Below are 20,867 nucleotides of genomic sequence, written 5' to 3' on the forward strand. Positions count from 1 at the left end.
CACTGAGAACAACCAGGAACCCACCCGCAAGTGATTGTTATTCTGGGCCCTCTCCATTTCTTCTAGAGCTTGGGCTAAGGGTGGGTATCATTCCTGAAGATATCATGGAGAGCAATGACTCCTGTAAAGGTCCCTCCCCTTTTCTTTTACAGAAGAAGTACATCACCAAAGCTAGAGTGGTGTCTCTTGTGGCCTGGAAATGAAACTCCCAATCTTCCTAGAGAATAAGAGGTGAGACTTACCAGAAAGGTCAAAGCCCTGGAAGAATCCCCTGTGTTTTGACTCAGGCTTCTCCTCCCCACCCCTTTAGACATTCTACGTAAGCATCAGTGAAAACACTGCATGGATTTACTTCTTGCAGTCAGTCACCCTGAAGCTCAAGGATTGGGAGGAGTTCCATCACCCCGATGACCCAAAATTTCTGTGCAGGAGAAAAGTAGAGTTTTTCTTTGGAAACACTGAGAAAGCTAACTGATAGAATGTTGGAACAAAAATCAGGAGTATTATACTCATAGGCAGCTCTGAAAATAGAAATCCTGCCTCCTGATGGGGAGACGTTTGTGATCATGCCTGGCATTGAACTGGTATTAAAAATGGAATGAATCAATCAATGAGATGAGACACGCTACAGAGGAAAGGAGGTCACCCTGTACTATAATCTTTCTGGAAGTAAAAACTGCACAGAATGCAAACAGTTGGATTAGGACGACACAAATCTGTTGTGGCAGTCTCCATCCTACATTTGCTTGAAACAATAGTTGTTAGTTGTGATAGGATGTAGAATTGCTTGGGGAAAATCCAAAATTATCAAGCACCCTCAACTCTTCCATGGGAATCCCCAATACCTCTCTAAGTTAGGTATACTCTATATTACTGCATATGCTTTGGCCATAAATCCCTATGCTGGTAAATTGTACTAGATCACAAACGCAACATTAGATCTCACGTTCCTTTTTAATGAAATAGCTTGCAGAGGAGGGTGAGGGTTAGCAACTGGTACATAGGACATACTTTCAGATATGCTGTTCCAGATAACAGGGAGACCCTATTCAAAACTCTGGATACCAACTCTGTCTTTCCAGTAGGGGTAGCTGCTGAGCTGCCAAAAGATGACATGCTAGGAGAGATGTTCTTTCAAGCTGGGTGGGGAACTCTTTAAGACCTGTTCCAAAATTTCCAGTTTACTTCTGGCCACTCCCCCTAAAATATTGTGTCTTCCAGTCATGCATAACTACTCATCATTTCTTTACCACATCCAAATTTGCTTTTGTTCACGTTGTCCTCTCTGCCAGAAATGTTATCTCCTTCCCATTCTTTAAAGCCAGATCAGATATGACCATCTCTGACCAACTATCCCAGAACCCGCAGATGGAACAAATCCTCCCTTATATTCTGTCTGTCTATCTATCTATCTATCTATCTATCTATCTATCTATCTATCTATCTATCTATCATCTGCTTACCTATCTCCCTCCTTCCCTACCTATCTAACCTACTTACCTACCTATTTATCACTTACACTGTGCTGCAAGTGTGTCTTTACCTACTTATACTGCATCTGAAATGTGAGGTTTCTGAGGGCAAATTCATGCGGTTTTCACCTTTTACCCCAGAACCTTGCCTAGTTCCTGTGACTACATAGACACCCCTCTAGACAAGGAAAAATTACACCACTGAGAAATCACATCAGGACTGCTCAAAGAGTCCACGTTCCAAAAGATACCATGAGCTGAGGACTGAGAGGATTTTGATGTTTAACTACCCATACAGGGGGTAAGAAACACACTTCCCATGGACGCCACAGGCAAAGCTCCTGGTAAGTATGAGGTGAGTGATTCCTGTTTGAGTCAGTGTCCTCACTTTGAGGAGGGGCATGGTTCACAGGATAGAACTGGCAGGGGAAATTGAATAGTTCACATGATTGGAAACACATAGAAGAGAGGTACTTGAGGTGCTTAGGACATGCCGTGGACGACCCTGCATGTCTGAAGCCGGGGAGAATTGTCCTCCCAGGCAGGAAGTCTGGCCTGTTTGGAGTCATCACTGCAACCACAGCTGATGTTGCTTTCCGGCTAATCTTACTGCTGCTTAAGGGATTAGCCACCACTGACTTTTTTCACCACCAGGTAGTTTTAGATGAGAGATAGAGATGGGGGGGGGGGGGAGAGAGAGAGAGAGAGAGAGAGAGAGAGAGAGAGAGAGAGAGAGAGAGGAAGGAGATTTCAAGAATCAGAATTTATAATAAGGAAGAATTTCTACATCAAAACCTAGATCTGTTTGTGCCAAGTGTGAAAAGGCATGAAATAGCTAGGCATGAGCTATTCCCCAAAGACTTGTCTTTTACTAGAAAGAACTTTGTAAATGTTAATAGGTACTAGGCTAGCTGGAAGCAGATTTGCTCTGGGCCCAGAGACATAAAATAATCATCACTTTGTTTGTCTGATTCAAAATGGGCTTAGTATTGATTTGCATTATAAGAATTCCAAATTCCCACTACTCTGGGAAAGTAATCCAAACCCACTATTTTTCATTCCTGGTTGCTTCCTGAACATGAAACTTTTCTGAAATTCTGCACCAAATGTGAAGAATACACGTGAGAAAAAGCCTGACAAAATATTGCATCTTCTCCCCTTGCCTGGTTCCACCCAAACACTTGAGGGTGGGTTCCACGTCAGGTGGTTCTCAAGGATGTGGCTGGAGTCCCGTCCATACATAAAGGGAGGAATTCTGATTAATAACAAAGTCATGTGCTGCATAACAATGGAATGCATATATGATGGTGGCCCCATAAGATTATAATGGAGATGAAAAATTCCTGTCACCTAATGATGTCAGAGCTGCAGCTATTATATTGACATAGCACGATTACTATTGCCTACAGTGCTCGGTGCAGTAACATGTGGTACAGGCTTGTAGCCTAGGAGTGGTAGGCTATACATACAGCCCAGGTGTGGTAGGCTGGACAATCTAGGTGTGTGGAAATGCACTCTATGATGTTCTCGCCATGATGAAATTGCCTAATGATGCATTTCTCAGACTGTATCCCTATTGTTAAGCAACGCGTGACTGTAGTCATCAGAAAGTTTGAGAGAGCAGGTATGGTGTGTACTAGAGGGCTCACTTTTACTACGTGGGACTTCAGACACACATTAACACTGCACTGTATGTCATAAAAACATTGAGCTCAGAATTTTAGAGTGAAAGGGACTTTAGAGGTTATCTTCCCCCAGCTTTCCAGTTAAGGATCAGAACAGTGAGTTACCAGTGCTGAGACTAGAAACCCCATCTCTTGACTTTCACGGCCATACTTCTTCCTCTGTGCTGCAAACTCTCTTCAACGGAGAACATTCTAAGTTTTAAATCTTTTACGTGTGTAATATGAATATAATGCACATAGCAAGCCTGTTTGTTCACTCTTGAATTCAACAAATAGTAATTTTCTATTATTTGCCAGGACTGTTCTAGGTGCTGCTTGGGGTATTTCAGACTAAGACAGACTACAGTCTCTACACTGAGAGGGTTTTTATATTCTAGTGGGATGCTTAAGGCATGTGGACTAATGCCTACCTGACAGATCAGAAAATGGAGCCAGGGGAAAAAGAGGTGGCTTCGGAAACAAGCTAATTAATGATAGATTTGGCACTGAGATTTAGAGTTCTTGCCCCAGGTCTTCCTTAGAAGGCATGTAAATCCGTGGTTTCATCTCAAAATGTATTCAGAACCACAGAAGGTAGAAAATTATATTCACACAGACCTTCTTATTTAAGTCAGGCAGAAATCTGCCTAAGGATAGAAGCTGTATGAGGAGGAAGAGCCAGAAGGTTTTATTTAAAGAATGCAGATAGATTAAGTTTACTTCTAAGTCTGTGTCATTTTGTTTTCTTGGTGATTGTTATGGGTTGAATTATCCCTCCTCCCAAAATACTGAAGTCCCAGGTACCTCATCTGACCTTATTTGGAACTAGGTCCTTCACAGACAGAATCAAGGGAAAATGATACCAGTAATGTGGACCCTAATCCAGTAAGACCGATGTTCTCATGAAAAGGGAAAATTTGGACACAGAGACACTCACAGAGGAAGAGGATGTGAAGACACAAGGAGAATGCTATCTACCAGTTGAGGACTGTTTCATGCTACCAGAAGCTAGGAGACAAGGAATTCTTCCTCACAGAAAGAACCAATCCTGCCAACACCTTGATCTTGGACTTCCAGCCTCCAGAACTGTGAGACAATAACCTTCTGTTGTGTGAGCCACCCAGTTTGTGGTAATTTGTTACAGCAGCCCTAGGAAACTAGTGCAGTAATCCTAGCATGGCCATTTATTTCATGTTCTTATAAAATAAAATCACTTCTATATGAGAAAAAATTTTCCACACTCGCCTGAATTCTCCCACATTTTTCAGGTCAGGGACACAGACTTGCTAAAGTTAAGCGTAGAAGATAAAGAGGTCTCAGACAAGTATTGTACTGATACAGACTGAGTGACTCCCCCCGCCAGTCACTCACACACTCAACATTTCATAGCTCTGGGCAACTGTCTGTAAATGACGGGAGACCCAACCCTAGAGATAAAGGAGGTCTGTTCTCTTACTGTTTATTGTTAAGTCAGATATTTTCAAATGTTTTAGCTATATGACTCATGCAGTTAATAAACCCACACAATGTGAGAAGATATAAGGGAAGGAAATATTCTGATTTCATTTGAACCAAAAAAACACACAAAAAACACTCCACATTGATGATGAATCACAGAAGAAAAATATACAAACTTTTCCTTTCTAGTGCACTATCTTTGAAATTCACAGGGAAAGGACTTTTCTTACATGCTCTCAGATACCACCAGTACTTACTTACTTACCTTACATACTTATTATCTGTTTGTTTGCTTATTCATTCATTCATAATTATAAATCAGTGTCAAATTTAGGGATGACTAAGTTTGGCCACTAAAAGGATGAAAATTATATCAACCTGCTGGACAGAGTAAACTTCTTCAGGAAATCCCTGGTACACAGTAGATGCTCTCATCATAATGTTTGTTGGGTTGAAATAAACTAAAAGCTGATGAAAAAGTGAAATAGACCCTTCTTTATTATAAATCAGAAAGGTGTGGAGGGGTGAGAGGGTGAACTGGAGAGATGCGATGTACTGAGCTGAGCCCACCTACATTAAAATAATTAAAGTCTACATTATAATCTGTCTCATTGCACAGGGTCGCTAACTGTCATCTCAATCACGCGATTGTTTACAGTGACCTTGCTGAGATGCCTTCAGGAGAGCACATGAAAACATCCACTTATGTGATGGTACCTGGAGAAGTTCAGTTTTTAAACCTTTCAAGTGACTATATTCAAACTGTGACATTCCATTCCCCTTGTACATCTCAGAATTGCCACAAAAGTGGTATTGATACCTGCAGTCTCAGTCTCTTCTACCACTCTACTCACTGCAACCCTTAAAGTTAACTTACGGGTGTGGAGCAGTTCCTTGGTGAATAGCAACTCTGTAGGGGCCACACAACACAACACAAGTTAAAGTCAGGAAATCAGTCATTTTTATTCTGGACCTACATTGTCTCTGGTGTTGGAAAAGTTGACCTAGTGATCTACGCAAAAGCGTTCTCTGTCTTGGTGCCATCACTGTGGAATCATTTTTCTCATTTTCCATCTCTGTCTTTCTCAGAAGAACATGATGGTTACGAGCACAAGCTTTGGAGCCCAAGTTCAAATTCAAGCTCTGCCACTCACCAGCTCTGTGACCTGGGAAAAGTCATTTAACCTCTCTGTACTCGATTTCCTTGTGGTTTGAACAGAGCTAATAGCAATCCCTATGTCATAAAGTTGTTTTAAGTATTAAATGTGTATTAAATGTATGTTTAAGTATTAAATGTAAATGGACATAAAGTGATTAAAACAGTTTCTGCTAAATAGTATCCACTCAACAAGTATTTGCAATAGTTATTACTCTACTGTGTCACTAAATAAGGTACAAAAGGTGGAAGGAGATCAGCAATACAGAACTGTTGCGTCCTGCACAACACAAGCAGTGGGGAAAGCGAGGGAGGCGGCAAGGGCTAAATTCTATTATAGAAATAAAGAGACAAGAGACACTGAATGCAAAGAAACCACAGAGGACCAAGGGACTCACAGCCTCAAGGGACTGGAGCCCCGAATCGGGTCGTCGTGGGTATTTATTGTTTTTTTACAATAGGCATCACATGATTCTGGGCAGGGTCTGCAAAACTCTCACACCACTGATACAATTAGCATATTTCCAATACCCAATCATATTGTCCCAAAGCAACCTGTGCATGCTGTCCCCACATGATCAAGGTGTGGTGTGTACAACCCCTGGGGGAGTAGGTTTCTCAGAGCAATTACCTCATGAGCTAAGCGGGAAGCTCGCTCAGTTAACGTTCCTTAGCACAATAGGGTGCAGGACATCAGAAGCATGCGTCAGCAGCTTCCAGAAAGCATTGGAGGAGGGGCATCCCTCCTAGTTTCACATTAGCTCATGGGGGTCCCTGGGGTCCCGTCTGGCTTAAGTCGTTCCTCCCTTGAGGAATCTTACTCGTCTTTGACCGCAGACCCAGCATACTGGGACCAAGAGAGGAAACCTATAAAACTCAACCCCTAAGAGGGACAACCCCGCAACCCTCTTTCCTTAAGGAAAGGATGGTAGGGACAAACGGTTAGGGTGCTGTGTGACAACATAGAACAATGTTAATAAAGAGACTTAGTAGTCTTCCCATTGTCAACTAAAAAAGGAGAAGAAAATTGATAGCTGTGGACACATCTATTTTCATGTTGGAGACTTCAGAAAGGAAGGTCTTTTGTGGCAAAATACACCGTGCTTTACCAAGGAAAAGGGGGCAAAGTATTTGTATTATTTTAAGTAGCAGGCACTTGCTGAACACAGCTTTACAGTTCAGCACTTGAGGCAGATGGTAAAAGCCACATGCTTGTGGATTTTCCCACTTTTTCCACACTCGCAGACTCACAACCACTTTTGGTGCCCGTGGTTTAACCTCTGTTTCTCTAACTCCTGTTTATGAGTCAAGCGGTTTCATGTCATCAGATTGATGGGGAAAGTGTGAACAGGGCGTAAGGATGTGGAAGCAGTTTCCGCCCTGGACAGGACCACAGTGTGCCAATGCTAAAAAGGAAAAAGAAGAATTCAAAACCTTTGGGCTTTGAGGGCTTGTGTTTAGTTAACTTGGAGAGCTTCAATGCAATCAAAGTAGCTATCAGAGTTTTTAAAAGGCATTATTAATTGGAGTAGAAATACAGGTCTCAGTGTTGGAGGAGGCTGAGGTGACAGTGGTAGCCCAGCAGGGAGAGACTGGGGTGAAAGACTGGCAACTGGATTCTTGCTAATCGCTCTCTCTTTCTGCTTGGAAAGGGCATAGGTTAAAATTTGCCAATAATGGCAGCATCCTGTCTGGTCATGACAAAGCTCAGTAATGAGGCCAGCAAGGACACTGTGAACCCTACAAAGCTGTTTGTTTCAATTGGTATGTTTATACAACAATTTGCTGATGAAAGCGTCTGGACAAAAATCCTATTCCTTATTCTTTGCTTGAGCTTGGCCGGGCAATGTCAAGTCTCAGGATTCCATGAAATCATGGTTGGTCAGAACTCCCAAAGCCCTCAGAGACTTCCTCCCACCCCCACCAAATTTTAGAGGCAAAGAAACAAAGCTTAAAGAGGTCAAGTGACTAACCACTAGCTAGTGAAAAGGCTGGGACTGAAATCCAGTTTTTTTGGCTCCTAATGAGGAGGCTTTTCTCCCTTCCCACTGTCCCCTCTACACCTCGCTGAATTCTGGTGGGAGTACGCTGCAAAATTCTTGGAAAAATAGATCTTTTTTTTTAATCTCTAAATTAGCCACAAAGATAGTTGGCAGCAATTCCAGGGTCAAAGACATAAGTTCCTCCATGGGGGTGTGGGGATGTCCTTTCTCATTGACTTCATTGTATTATTACTAAAGAAAGTGGACCAAACTTTCTTTTTTAGGAAGGCTGAAGAGCAGAGCAGTATTGAGGGAAAGGGGAGTTTATGAGAAACCTCCATGTAGAAAAATTTTCTTAACCTCCCTGTTTCAGTATTTTCAATATTTAACTAAAATAATTAATAGATCTTTCAAAAAATGCAATCTACCTTCGCTATAGTTAAAAATGACTTCTTCCTAATTTACCTCATTTTATCTCATTGCTAACCTAGCACCATTTCTCCACTGGCTGAATATGTCTAATTTTTCTTTCCATTACCCTTTACAGACCAGTGTTTCTAAACTTCCCATTTAAGTAGTTTCCCTTGTAACCTCTCCAGTATACCTATAGCCTTCTTAAATTGTATTACACCTAACCAGGCATAAAATTCCTTTTGAAGCATTCCATAAAATTCCATTTGAAGCATTCCCAGGAAGGAAGTGAGACAGTAAGTAATTATTCGTGTACATTACATAACATACAAATATAAACAAAATACACTTGGCAATTTTCCGCTTATGAGGTGGGGACATGTTGGGACTTCGAGTGAACTCAGTACTGAACTGACTCTATAGTTTTCCCCCTTACAGTTGAAATACTATGAATTTCTTTTTTTTTTTTAATCCACTCATTAATATCTCTGTTCCCAAAATAAGGGAATTTCTTTTTTTATTTTATTTATTTTTTAAATTTATTGGGGTGACAATTGTTAGTAAAATTACATAGATTTCAGGTGTACAATTCTGTATTACATCATCTATAAATCCCATTGTGTGTTCACCACCCAGAGTCACTTCTCCTTCCATCACCATATATTTGATCCCCCTGACCCTCATCTCCAACCCCCCACCCCCTTACCCTCTGGTAACCACTAAACTATTGTCTGTGTCTATGAGTTTTTGAGGAATTTCATAATGGAGGTAACATTAGAAAAAAAGCTTTCAAAATTCAATAGATGAGAGATAGAGATTTTCAAATTTTAGATAATAATCAAATTAAGTCTAAGATTTAGCTCTGAATTTCCTGGAAGCAAAGTAAAAAGAGAAAATTTTCCACTTTAACTAATTTTAAAGATTACTTTGATCCAGAAGAACAAACAAGATAAAAGTATCTCTGCTCATAGCTCTTTGCTTGAATTTTCAGACAGTGATCCAAAACTTCGATAAGTTCTACACCTCAAAGGCTCTGGGCTTTTTGAAAATAGGCTTCATTGCTTCTAACTAGTTTTTACTTGATGAATGCTGGTCAAATGAATGAATGTTACTTTCTCTGATTTTCCAGAAACTCTTTATCAAGTCTTCAGAATTTCTTAAAATATCAACTAATTACATTAATGTTTGAACTGTTTAGACTTCTTACTTCTTAACTGACTGATGAACATTCTTGGTTCATCAAGTGGGCTGTGACTATATTTGTGTATTTTCAAATTTAATGTTGTAAAGAGGTTTGTAAGGACACTTGCTTTGGGTAGTTTATCTGTGGTCGTATATAACCCTACCCTGATCTACATGACATCTTCCATAATAGTTAAGGATCAGAATAGAGTGGAACAAGGCCAGTGGTTAGCTCTGGAGCTGAGGTGACAGCAATGGTCTAGCATATTAATTGGGTCATTTAAAAAAAAAAAAAAAAACTTGATGTGTAATGGCTTTGTTTTATAGGCCAAATCAATATACCCTTTATCAAAATCTTTGATATCAAAGTGGCTTCTTCAAACACCGTTGATTATCCTAACAGGAAGAAACATTTAGAACATAGCATGCCCGATATGTGAGAGCGGGCAAGTTAGTTTGCAAACTTTCCACGTTGCACTTACATGGTGGAAAGTCTGTGAACTTAATTGTCTGACCTCATACATAAACTTCTAAAATCTCATTTTATTTTCATTATAAGTTGACCCCAAGTCTACTAACTAATGTAGTTTTTTGCTCCTCTAATCCATGTAGCAATAATAAATAAAATGTTGAAGACATAAGTAAAAAGATACAGCATGCTCAAGAGCAAAATAAACTTTTTAGTAAACTAGAAACCAAAGTGAAATGCAAAGCAGTGCACATGAGGAAAGTCACATCCCGGCTGGCCTGCACTCCCAACAATAGGCATAGTAACCAAGTCTGGGCTCTCAAGGGAAACCAGTATGTGCTGAAAGTACTCCATGCAAGGGAGAGGACAGATCTGGGTTACTGATTGAAGTTGTGTCAATATTTTGACATGAGAGGCTCCCCTACATGTAAAGACAGGTTTATAAAATAGCTGTCAACCTGTTGCTTGGGCTTGTGGCTTTATAAAATGTTGGAGCTCTAGGAGACAGAGATGCTAAGACACAGTGTTATGACCAAGAACTAGCCTCATGACTGTATCTGGAATAGTCCAATGTCATTGTGGTTCAGAAACCCCAAAACATCATTATAGGCCCTGGTTCTAAACAGGGAGCCCAGAGGGCTTGGCACACACACATATAAAATGAGAAACTGCTAAGGTGTGAAGAGAGGAAATTCCACAAAGAGAAGAAGAGGAACAAAAAAAAGGCAGCAAACAAAACCAAATTTCCTCATTAAAAATGATTCTACAAATAAAAAATCTAAAATCTAACACTAAAAAATCAGTGAGAGGCTGGAGACAGGCGGTATAGAGATAATGACTGAACAGAATTCTGCATTGAAGAAACACACCAGACTTTAAATTGAAAGAGTATTCCAAATACTGAGAGGAAACATTTAAAACAAATTTAAACAAACACACAGTTTTGTGAAACTGAAGAATACAAAATACAAAGACAAAATTCTAAAATCTATCAGAGAGAGGAGATATTTGCCAAAAAAGAAAAACTGAGGGCATTTCTCAAAAGAAAAGAGAGAGGGGAGAGAGAAATGAGAGAGAGAGAGAGAGAGAGAGAGAGAGAGAGAGAGAGAGAGAGAGAGAGAGAGAATAAATAAATGTTCAAATCACCAAGTAAGAAGAAAAGAAACAACACACCTGACAGAACTAGATGGAAGAAAATGATAAAGATAAGAGCAGACATTAGATGAATTGAAAAACAAAGATCCAGTAGGTAAAACCAGTAAAAATCAATAGGTCGTTGATTTATAGGTCGATAAATTAAGCAAAGCTTTGTAAAACTGATTAAAAAAAGAAAAGAAGTCATAAATAAACAATACTGGAACCATAAAGAAATAACAACTGAAGACAAGTTGAGATTTTAAAAATAATGAGAAAATGTCATCAACAACACTGTCAATAAATTTGCAGATCCAGTTAATATGAATACTATTAAATTAAATTAATCATTAAATAAATTGAATTGATAATCAAAAGTCTCCTCCCACAAAAGACAATAGGCGCAGTTAGTTTTACAGGTGAATTTTCTGAAGCTGTCAAGAGATATATAATTTGTATCTGTACAAGCTGTTCCAAGTACAGAAAGAGGAGAGACATACAGCATTTTATATGGTTAATATAATTGAAATACCAAAACTAGAAAAGGAAAGTACAAGAAAATAAAATTATAGCTCTAGTTCACTTACAATATACCTGCAAAAATCCCAAATAACACTCAATGTAATATACAGATGATTTATTATAGCAGTATACACTCAAAACTTACATAATCGTATTAACCAATGTCAGCCCAAGAAATGTGATAAATTTTTTAAAATTAGTAAGTAGAACTTATCAGTGAATGTAAAAACATCAAATCATATCCAGATAGTGTTATTCTCAGACATCCAAGAATGGCTCAACATCAACATATCTATTAATGTCATAAATCACACTTACAAATTAAAAGAGAAAAATATTATTTTCTCAATAAATGCAAACATTTGATAGTTCAACATGTATGTGTAATACAAGTACTTAGCTTACTTACTGTAGACACTAGGAACTCTCTTCATTTGCTGAAGGTATCCATTAAAGATCTGCAATAAAAAAACATTTTTAGAGATAAAATTTTAGAAAAATTTTCCACAAAGTTAGGAACAACGTATGATGCTCAATGTTGCCACATATACTGTATTCAACATTCTACTGCCGGTTCCATCAATGCGGGAAGACAAGGAGAGGCAGAAAATGAATAAAAATCAGAAATGGAGGGCCATAAATGAGCAAACAAAACAGAAATAGACTCAGAGATACAGAGAAAAAAACTGATGGTTGCTAGATGGGAGGGGGGTTGGGGAAATGGAAGAGAAGGTGAAGGGATTAGAAAGTACAAATTTGTAGTTACAAAATAGTCACAAGGATGTGAAATACAGTATGGGGAATATAATCAATAGTGTTGTAAAGATTATGTAGGGTGCCAGATGGATACTGGACTTATCAGGGGGATCACTTCATAGACTGTATAGATGCCTGATTACTGAATGTCAATCATAATTAAATATATAGATATAGATGATAGATATAGATATAGATATAGATATAGATATAGATATAGATATAGATATAGATATAGATATAGATATAGATAGTCATGGGATGCAAAGTACAGCATAGGGAATATAGTCAATGGTATTGTAACAGCTATGTACAGTGTCAGATGGGTAGTAGACTTGGTGGGGTTATCACTTTGTGAGGGGTGTAAATGTCTAATCATTATGTTGTTTTGTACACCTGAACTTTAAAAAAAAAAAGAAGAAGGAAGGAAGGAAGGAAGGAAGGAAGGAAGGAAGGAAGGAAGAAAGAAAGAAAGAAAGAAAGAAAGAAAGAAAGAAAGAAAGAAAGAAAGAGAACTGAAGGGTCAAACTGTCTCTATTTGTAGTTAATATGATTGTCTATGTGGAATATACAAGTGAATCCATCAATAAATTTTTAAAAACTAAGAGGATTTTGCATTATTATTAAATTCATTAAATTAAAATTATTAAATTCATTAAAATTCAAACAAAAACAATCGTTATTCAAAAATGCAATGGGAAAATAAATTCTATTCACAATTGCAACAAAAACTTAAGTATAAATAAGAGACATACAAAACCTTTATAGGGAAAATTACAAAACATTACTGAAGAAAATAAAAAGGCATGAAGAACTAGAGAGACAGAATATTTTCATGAATAGGAAAACCCATAATTGTAAAAATATAATTTCTACAATATTGATGAAGAAGAAAGTGAGAGGATTTGCTTTATCTAAAATCAACACTTTGTGTAAAGCAATAAGTATGATAACCTGTTATGAGGTCAGGTATAGACAAATAGACAATTGAATTAGTGTAAAAATTCTAATGAGAGACTCACATTAAAAAAAAATGATTTTGGATAAAAGAAAAAAATAAAGCTCTATCTTCCCACATCCCAGATCCTCTATAACATGATTTAGATGCCAACATTCATGGTTTTACATACAGGAAAAATTTAGGTTCCTTAGTTTTTTGGAACCTCAAAGTAATAATAACATCAAGCCTCCTCAAGCTGGCCTTCTCTAATTTATTTGGATACCGCTAAGTACTTTTCCTGCTTGAAACTTCCTCTTCTCTGACTACCATGACACACACTATACTTCCTGGTTCCTAGTTCACTTCTTGAGTTGTTTCACTGGCTACTTTTCACCGTCTGCCTCCTTAAATAAGTGTTTCTCAGGATTCCAGGTTCAGGGCCCTTCTTTTCTTTGACTAAGTTCCTTCCTCCTAGAGCTTCAGCACCTCAGGGTCAATGACTATCAATATTCTTTGCTGTGAATAAAATTGAAGAAGAACGAGTCAAGTTACGTATTAGCAGATGGTTGTAAAAAAGTATTTCTACAGTATATCACGATGTAATATTTGGCATTGAACTCAGAAGTTCAAAATGAGTTGTATGACTGTAATAAAAGTCCTTCATTTACTTTTTTATGAGAACAAGCTTTCTCAGCACTTACAGCTATAACAATAAAAAAATAGGAATAGAAGTAAGGCTGAATGCTGCTCATTTTTGCAAAAATTATGTAAACACATGAACTCACTTGGAAAACAAAATATCCTAACCTTCTTAAATACAAATACACTTCCAAAAAAATTTAGTTTAATATTTAATAATTTTCCTAAATTTATAATATATTCATAGTTTGATCAATTTGTAATAATAATAATAATTACTCAATCCAAAAGAAAGCATTTTGAACCTAGAATCTTGTTCAAAATAGTTTTTTAAAAATAGAGTTAGATGCTTTTTTTGGTTACAGAGAAATTTGATAGGATCAGCAATGAAATAATTTCAAGTCTAAAAGCATTACATTAGAAAATAAATATTGTGAAGAAAACGGAATAGAAATTGAAGTTCAAGGAGAAAATAGTTCTCACCGCTGAAAAGCAGCTTATTCATTAAGTAAAGAAAAAAACGTAATGGATAATAGTGTTTATCGATCTACTACACTATTTAGATTCCATTTCACTTATTTTAAAGACATCTGAAACATCAGTGTTATAAACTATTGTAAATTACATCCTTTGCAACTATTTAAACTTATGTTAAAATTTTTTAGATGTCAAACTTGAAAATGTGTCCACGTTTTTTCCAAATATTTTGAGGAAGTAGATGAAAAAAAACGATTTGAGGAATATTACTTCCCAGGCCCAATAACTACTGGTGTCCCTAGTCTTGCAATGAGTCTTTGGTAGTTATAAACCTATATTATAAAAGCTTGTTAAATTAAAATTTAAAACAATTAGATTTCATTTCAAAATAAAATAAAATATTTTAAATGGAAAAAAAACAAAAAAAAAATTAAAATTTGTTTCAATATAGATTGAAACTGTTCTCTGTAAGCCAAGAGAAATATACACATCACACAGTTCCTACAATTAATTCTAGCTTTGTACATTTTATTCCCCTTTTATGTGAATATTCAGATGTAAAATCTCCAGAGTGCTAATTCACAGAATATAGGTATCCCCATGAAAGCACATACACCCTTTTAAGTTCTGTCTGTCTGGGTGATGAATCATAACAAGCATATGCTTGACCATGAACTACGATACTCTAGTTTCTGGTCTCTGCAGCCTCAACTAGTTCTTCAAGGCTCAGCACCAAAGTTCTTCCATGGGGCCTTTGCTCACACTCTCACGCAGAGTTATGGCTTCCTCTTAAGGGCTTGCATAGCACATGAGATGCTCGTCCATCATGCTCAGGTCTAGAGCAGTGAATATACCGGTGGTTACAATCATTTCAGGTGTGAGTTCAAAGTCAATGAGAAGTCTAAACTGGAGGAAAGAGCCTGAGAGGCAGGCAAAAACCACTGTCCTGGACACAACACGACATGACAGAGTGGCTGTTGAAGGAGGCTCAGTTAAGCAGGCCCTGGAATTGTCCTATCAGACACTTTTCCCCTTGTGCTGATATCTCAAGAGGCGCTTAAGCTAAGAGAGAAGAGTAATAAAGTAAAAGGAATAGGAACTGACAAAGTAAAAAGTCAATCATTTTCCATCCAAAGCAATCCACAGATGCTGGAGCAGCCATTAGCATACTTCATCTTGTAAAGTTGTGTTTGTTTACTCAGAGCTGGCAACTTGGAACCCTTGCCGAAGCCTGGTTTAGAAACACAAACCCGTGGAGAAACTTTCCATCTAGTTACACATCCCATCACAAGACTGACATTTTCTGTTCTGTTTGTTATGGGTTGGTGGGTGGCTTTAATTTGGTTTTTTCTCCAGTCCCCAAGTCCCTACCTTTGCCAAATCAAGAAGTAGGCTGGGAGGGGATGAAGGGGAAAAATACATACACACTTGCATTCACCAAGTGATCTCAAAAGTAACTTAATACTGCTTCAGGTCATCCATGTCTTACAAATCAGTTTCATTCTGTGGATTGTTTACACGCCACTTCTAGTGTGTCTCTAATAAATTAAAATCTGCTGAAATGGTAAAATATACTGAAGATATAGTAAATGGTCTACAGGCTACATAGAGGGACCATTATTCTAAGAGGAAGTAGGAAAAGCAATCATAAAATTTTGAAAAATTATGCAATAACTTTGTACTTATTGCCCATCTGTATTCATTACAATGATCTGCTTCATAGACATATAAATAAAATGGCACAGTAACAGATCTGCAGTGTGCTCCCGACATGGCTCTCTACTTCAGTCAAAGAAATTCAATTAGCGTCTTTAATAAAGAAAACTCCAAAAATGCCAAGCATTTGTCTACATATTTCATTGTGCTGTCCTGAAGTTACTCACTTCACTTCCTCCCAGTTCTCTCTCTTTTCTCAGAAAGTCTCTTTTGTAAACAGATCAGAAGGTACATTTGCTTGGGTTTGCTGGGGGACGTGGGTGCACTGGTGCCATCATTCTCAACAGGCATTGGGCTATCTGTATATCTTCCATAAGCACCTCGCTGAGCCCTGGCAGGACCACATCATTCTGAATGTTCTCTGAAGAAAAGGACCACACAGATAAGACCGTAAAATTGCCAGGGATTCAGAACAGCTTTTACGACAGGCATGCTGATCAAAAGGGCTTAACCAAGAGGGTTTTTAATTATGTTTGGGCATTGGAGAGTTCTCAGGTTCAAAGAAATGGTTCTGTGTTTTGTTTAGTTTTGGCAAATATCTCTTTTCTTCAATAACCTCAGAAAAACAAAGCCAACAGAGTGAGGCCATGCTTGATTTTGTTTCCGTTTTCAGGCAAAATATTCCACCTGGAAGAGGGTTTTTTTTCTTCCAATCAGTTCTGTATACTTTTAAGACTATTTTGAATTGGACATGCTCATTTGAACATTTACCCTTTTGAAACTAAAACAATTTTAAATCGTGCTGGAATCAGACAAATTTACTGTTGTGAAAAACATGTTCTAGCTGTGTCTTTTATTGTTTTGTAAAGTTCAACGTCAAAATATTTAGCATGACTTTTTTTTTAAAATTCAAAATATAAAAGTATAAGGTATAATGTGAAGTAATCAAGTGGCCTAGAAGGAAATGGGACAGTGACCACCTTTGCAACCCAGAGGTCAAAACGTGAAGGAAGATTAACGTTAGACTGACTCAGGCTCATTCAATACACAAGTGATTCCTCGTCTCCTCCTCTTTTTTCGTTTTTCTCTTCCTTCTTCTTCCTCTCGTTCCCCATTTCCCCTCCCCTTTCACCCTCTCTTTTCCCCTTTTCTTTGCAGGTCGGCAAACACATGCAAACTTTGGAAACTCGGCCTAGTTCCCTGGGAGAGTGGGTGTAGGGTTACTTTGCTCTAGAAAGGTAGTTTCCCTTCCTTTATTTACAAAAGTACTGCTCTCTCAGATCAGTCTGCCACTCCGCACTTCTAAGATTTTGTCAAAGCTTTTAAAGGGAGAGAAGAAAAGGAAGAGCAAATCGCTGCTTTTCAAATACCTCTTTTTTTCAGAAACATAAAAAACGAATATACATAAATAGTAAAAAATATTTTAGGCAGTTGAAGTTACAAGAACATTATGTAGTACATCACTTAATCACCTAAACCACAAAGCAGGGGAAAAAAAACCCTAACCCCAAAATGCTATTTTAATAATCACTGAGGGTCAGAAAGAATCCACAAGCATCCCAGAATCTGTGTCCTTAGCTTACCTCAGATAGGGAAGGGGGTGGGGAGGCAACGGAAGCAGAAGTGCAGTGGGTATGCCTAATTGCTTTTTATCGGTCCTCTCACAGCCTTTAGCCATGAACCCAATTAAGGAAGGAGATGGAGCCTGGATCCCTTTTTTCAGTCTGATAGATTTGTAGCAGGCTCCTGAACGGCTGCTCTTTGTTTTGCTTTACTTTACCCAAAACTGCGAGTTCTTCTTGGAAAGAGGCAAGTCTTGAGGGAAGTTTTGAATGAAAGGAAAAAGAGGGAAATTTCAAAATAGGTGTTCATAGAACATAATCTTGGAAATTATGTGGTAGACTGGGAATGGGGCAGGGATGAGAGTGAGGGCGAGAGGTGAAAAAGCTGCAAAAAAGTTGGTCTAAAGCCAGGGCACAAAGTTCACCCAGCTCCAAATAAACCTTTCCAAAAGAATCGGGGAGAAGCATTGCAGAACAAGAAGGCTCAGAGGACATTTGAAAAGCAGAGATGGGGAGAGTGAGCATACTTGGTGGATGGAAACCAAGAAGAGAAGTTAGGAGGATGTGGATGGGCTTAGGTATGTGTAGTTTGGGGTGGAAATGAGACACCCACATGGAGATGTTTATAGCCTTCTTGCCACAGTATATGTTTAATGTAGTCAAGCCAAAATTCAGAAGTCTCTAGGGTTTATCATGTAAATACATACTTGAGGAAAACATGATAACATTCTGTATATTCATTCACCAAGACGTTTGACTCCACTGAGGTCATTTTAACTAGTGTGGATCTGTAGTGTGCCCTGTTTTACTCCTTTAAGGATCCCACAGAGTGACTCTAATGATCTCATTTAAACTAATAACCATCACTTTCTTCCTCTCTTAAATCCACATCCCTTTGCCTCTTAAACATCATGGAAAGGGAATGTGACATTTTAGAAGGTGTTGTGCTGACAGCCCCACAAACTAAGGCTCCATCTAACCAGAAAGGAGAGCTTGTGCTATAGCTATTAAATGTTTTCTCTCCAGTGTCCTCCACAACGTATTTAAGCCAGCTGGGTTGGGATCATGGGATGATTCAAATGCATTCAGTATCAGTAAAATACAGATCACACTGTAAGTGTTATTTCTTCTTTAACTGTCTGTGAAATTCTTGAGGGCAATGGGATTTCATTGTTTTACTCACCGTTGAGAAGAGAATTGTACTACCTGATTAAAGGACAATATCCAGCGTAGTTCCTTAGATCATAATAGGTTCTCATTAATTTCTTATTGCATGGAAGGAAATTATTTGGCTCCTGAACTAAGTGTCAGGAAACAAAAGTATCTCAGTAGAAAACTTCAGAGCAGAAATGTTTGATTAGGCTTGAGTAATTTTTTTTCTTTTTCTGAAAGAGTATAATGGGGGATCCCAGTATATGCCTCTGCATCTCTAGAGTTCTTTGATCCAAAGCTGTTACCATGATTTGAGTACTCAATTGACATTCTCATAAAAGCAAATAGAGGTTAATGGTTCTCTTTTACATGCATGTTTAATCAAACAGAACCTCCGGCTTTTCTCCTAACAGTCTTTGGAACAAGCCAAACCAAAAGCAAGTGTGTAATGTTGTAGCAAAAGTTTCTGTATCATATTAATTCTCTGTCTACCTTTTACATTGCAACAACTTTTCTATTGCTGAATTTTTGTGATAAACAGATTTTCAATTCCATCTAATCAAATTTATTGTTCTACTTTGTATGTTTTATGTCTTTGATATTCTGTTTAGAAAGGTTTAAATGCCATAATATATATACATATTAATCTACGGTGATTCTATTGTTTTTAGTATTTTACATTCAACTTATTCGGAACTGAATTTGATGAGTAGTGGGAAAATATAACTTTATATATGTTTTTCCCAAATGGTTAGTCATTCTAAAACTACATATTAAAGAAATCAATCTTTGTCATTTTCTAAACTCTTATCTGTATTTGAGTCTACTTCTAGAGTTTGTACTGCATTATAATGAGTTTCTATAAGAGTGAGAATATTGTCTTATAATTTTTTTGTACTTCTAGGAAGTATAACACCGTTGTGTACTGAATAATCCTTGAGTCAATGGATAACTTCTCACTTCACTAAATCGAGCCATCAGATTTGATAATTCCAGTGTACCAATATATCTGAAATAATTCCTTTTCCTTGTTTTAGCCACATTGACTGTCCTTGTTCAAGCCCTAATAATAACAGCCCTTTTCCAATGTATCTTAAACACAACAGGAATAAGGTTCGAAATGCGTATCTGATCAAGTAACTTCCACAATAAAAATCTGTAAATGACAATCCATTTTATTGCATGTTCCTTATCTTCGAGGGCCACTGAGGCCCTGAGCTCAATGAAGTGAAACTCTCTATAGTTTCCCAAACATACCTTGTTGGTGTTGTTTTATTTGTTATTTAAAAAAATCCTTTCCTTTGTAAAAGTTATATAGCTTGGTAATGGCTATGATAGAGGTATGGACAAAGTAGTTTAAAATGATAGGAAGGGATTCTCAGGAATAGGAAGGTATCTGAGTTTTAGCCGGGATGAACAGGGCACCAAGGTGGGGACTAGCACTCATGCTCTCCCAGAACCACAAATCATCGAGAATGAGTAGGGCCCAAGTGAAGGTGAAAACATAAATGGGGCCCAGATCATGAAAGCTCTTGCATGTCATGTTACGGGTTTCGCGTTTTTCCCACAGGAATGTGGAGTCAAATTTAAATGTGGAAATAGCTTGATTACAATTTTTCATGGTAAATATAAATTGGATAGTAACCCGCAGAATGGATTGACAGAGAATGAGTCCAAAAGCCAGAAAACAAGTGAATAATAGATTCTTCAATTATGTAGGTGACATATGTTAAGGGTTTGAGCCCAGGCAATAGTACTGAGAGTCAGAGAATGGGATACATATGATATTAATAAAGACAATCCTATAAGATTTTGTGACTGACCAGGCATGAGGACAAAAAAAGGAAGAACTAGTAATTCATCTCCCCACACACCCACCCCCAAGTCTTCTACCTACCACCATTCCTGGCTTGAGATGAATAGTGATATTCTTTACTAAGATAGGAAATGTAGCAATAATATCTGTTTAGAGGACTGTGGGACAATGGGGAAGAAGGGAGAGATGATATACACGTGGAGAGTTTCCAGAAGGGAGTCCAGAGTGTCAAATGCTCCTGAGAGGGCAAGTCAGATGCAGACTAAAAAGTGTCCATTTGGACTTAACAGTTAGAAGGTTTGGGTGTTCCTCCTTGGAAGCTGGGAAGTAAATTGAGACTGTCAGTACAGACTTCTCCAGAAATGAGCTTAGGTGGGAAAGGAAACAGCTCAGTGGCTACAGGAGGTACTTGTCCTATA

The sequence above is a fragment of the Rhinolophus sinicus genome, linkage group LG02, assembly GCF_036562045.2.
Source record: "Rhinolophus sinicus isolate RSC01 linkage group LG02, ASM3656204v1, whole genome shotgun sequence".
Taxonomy (NCBI): Eukaryota; Metazoa; Chordata; class Mammalia; order Chiroptera; family Rhinolophidae; genus Rhinolophus; species Rhinolophus sinicus.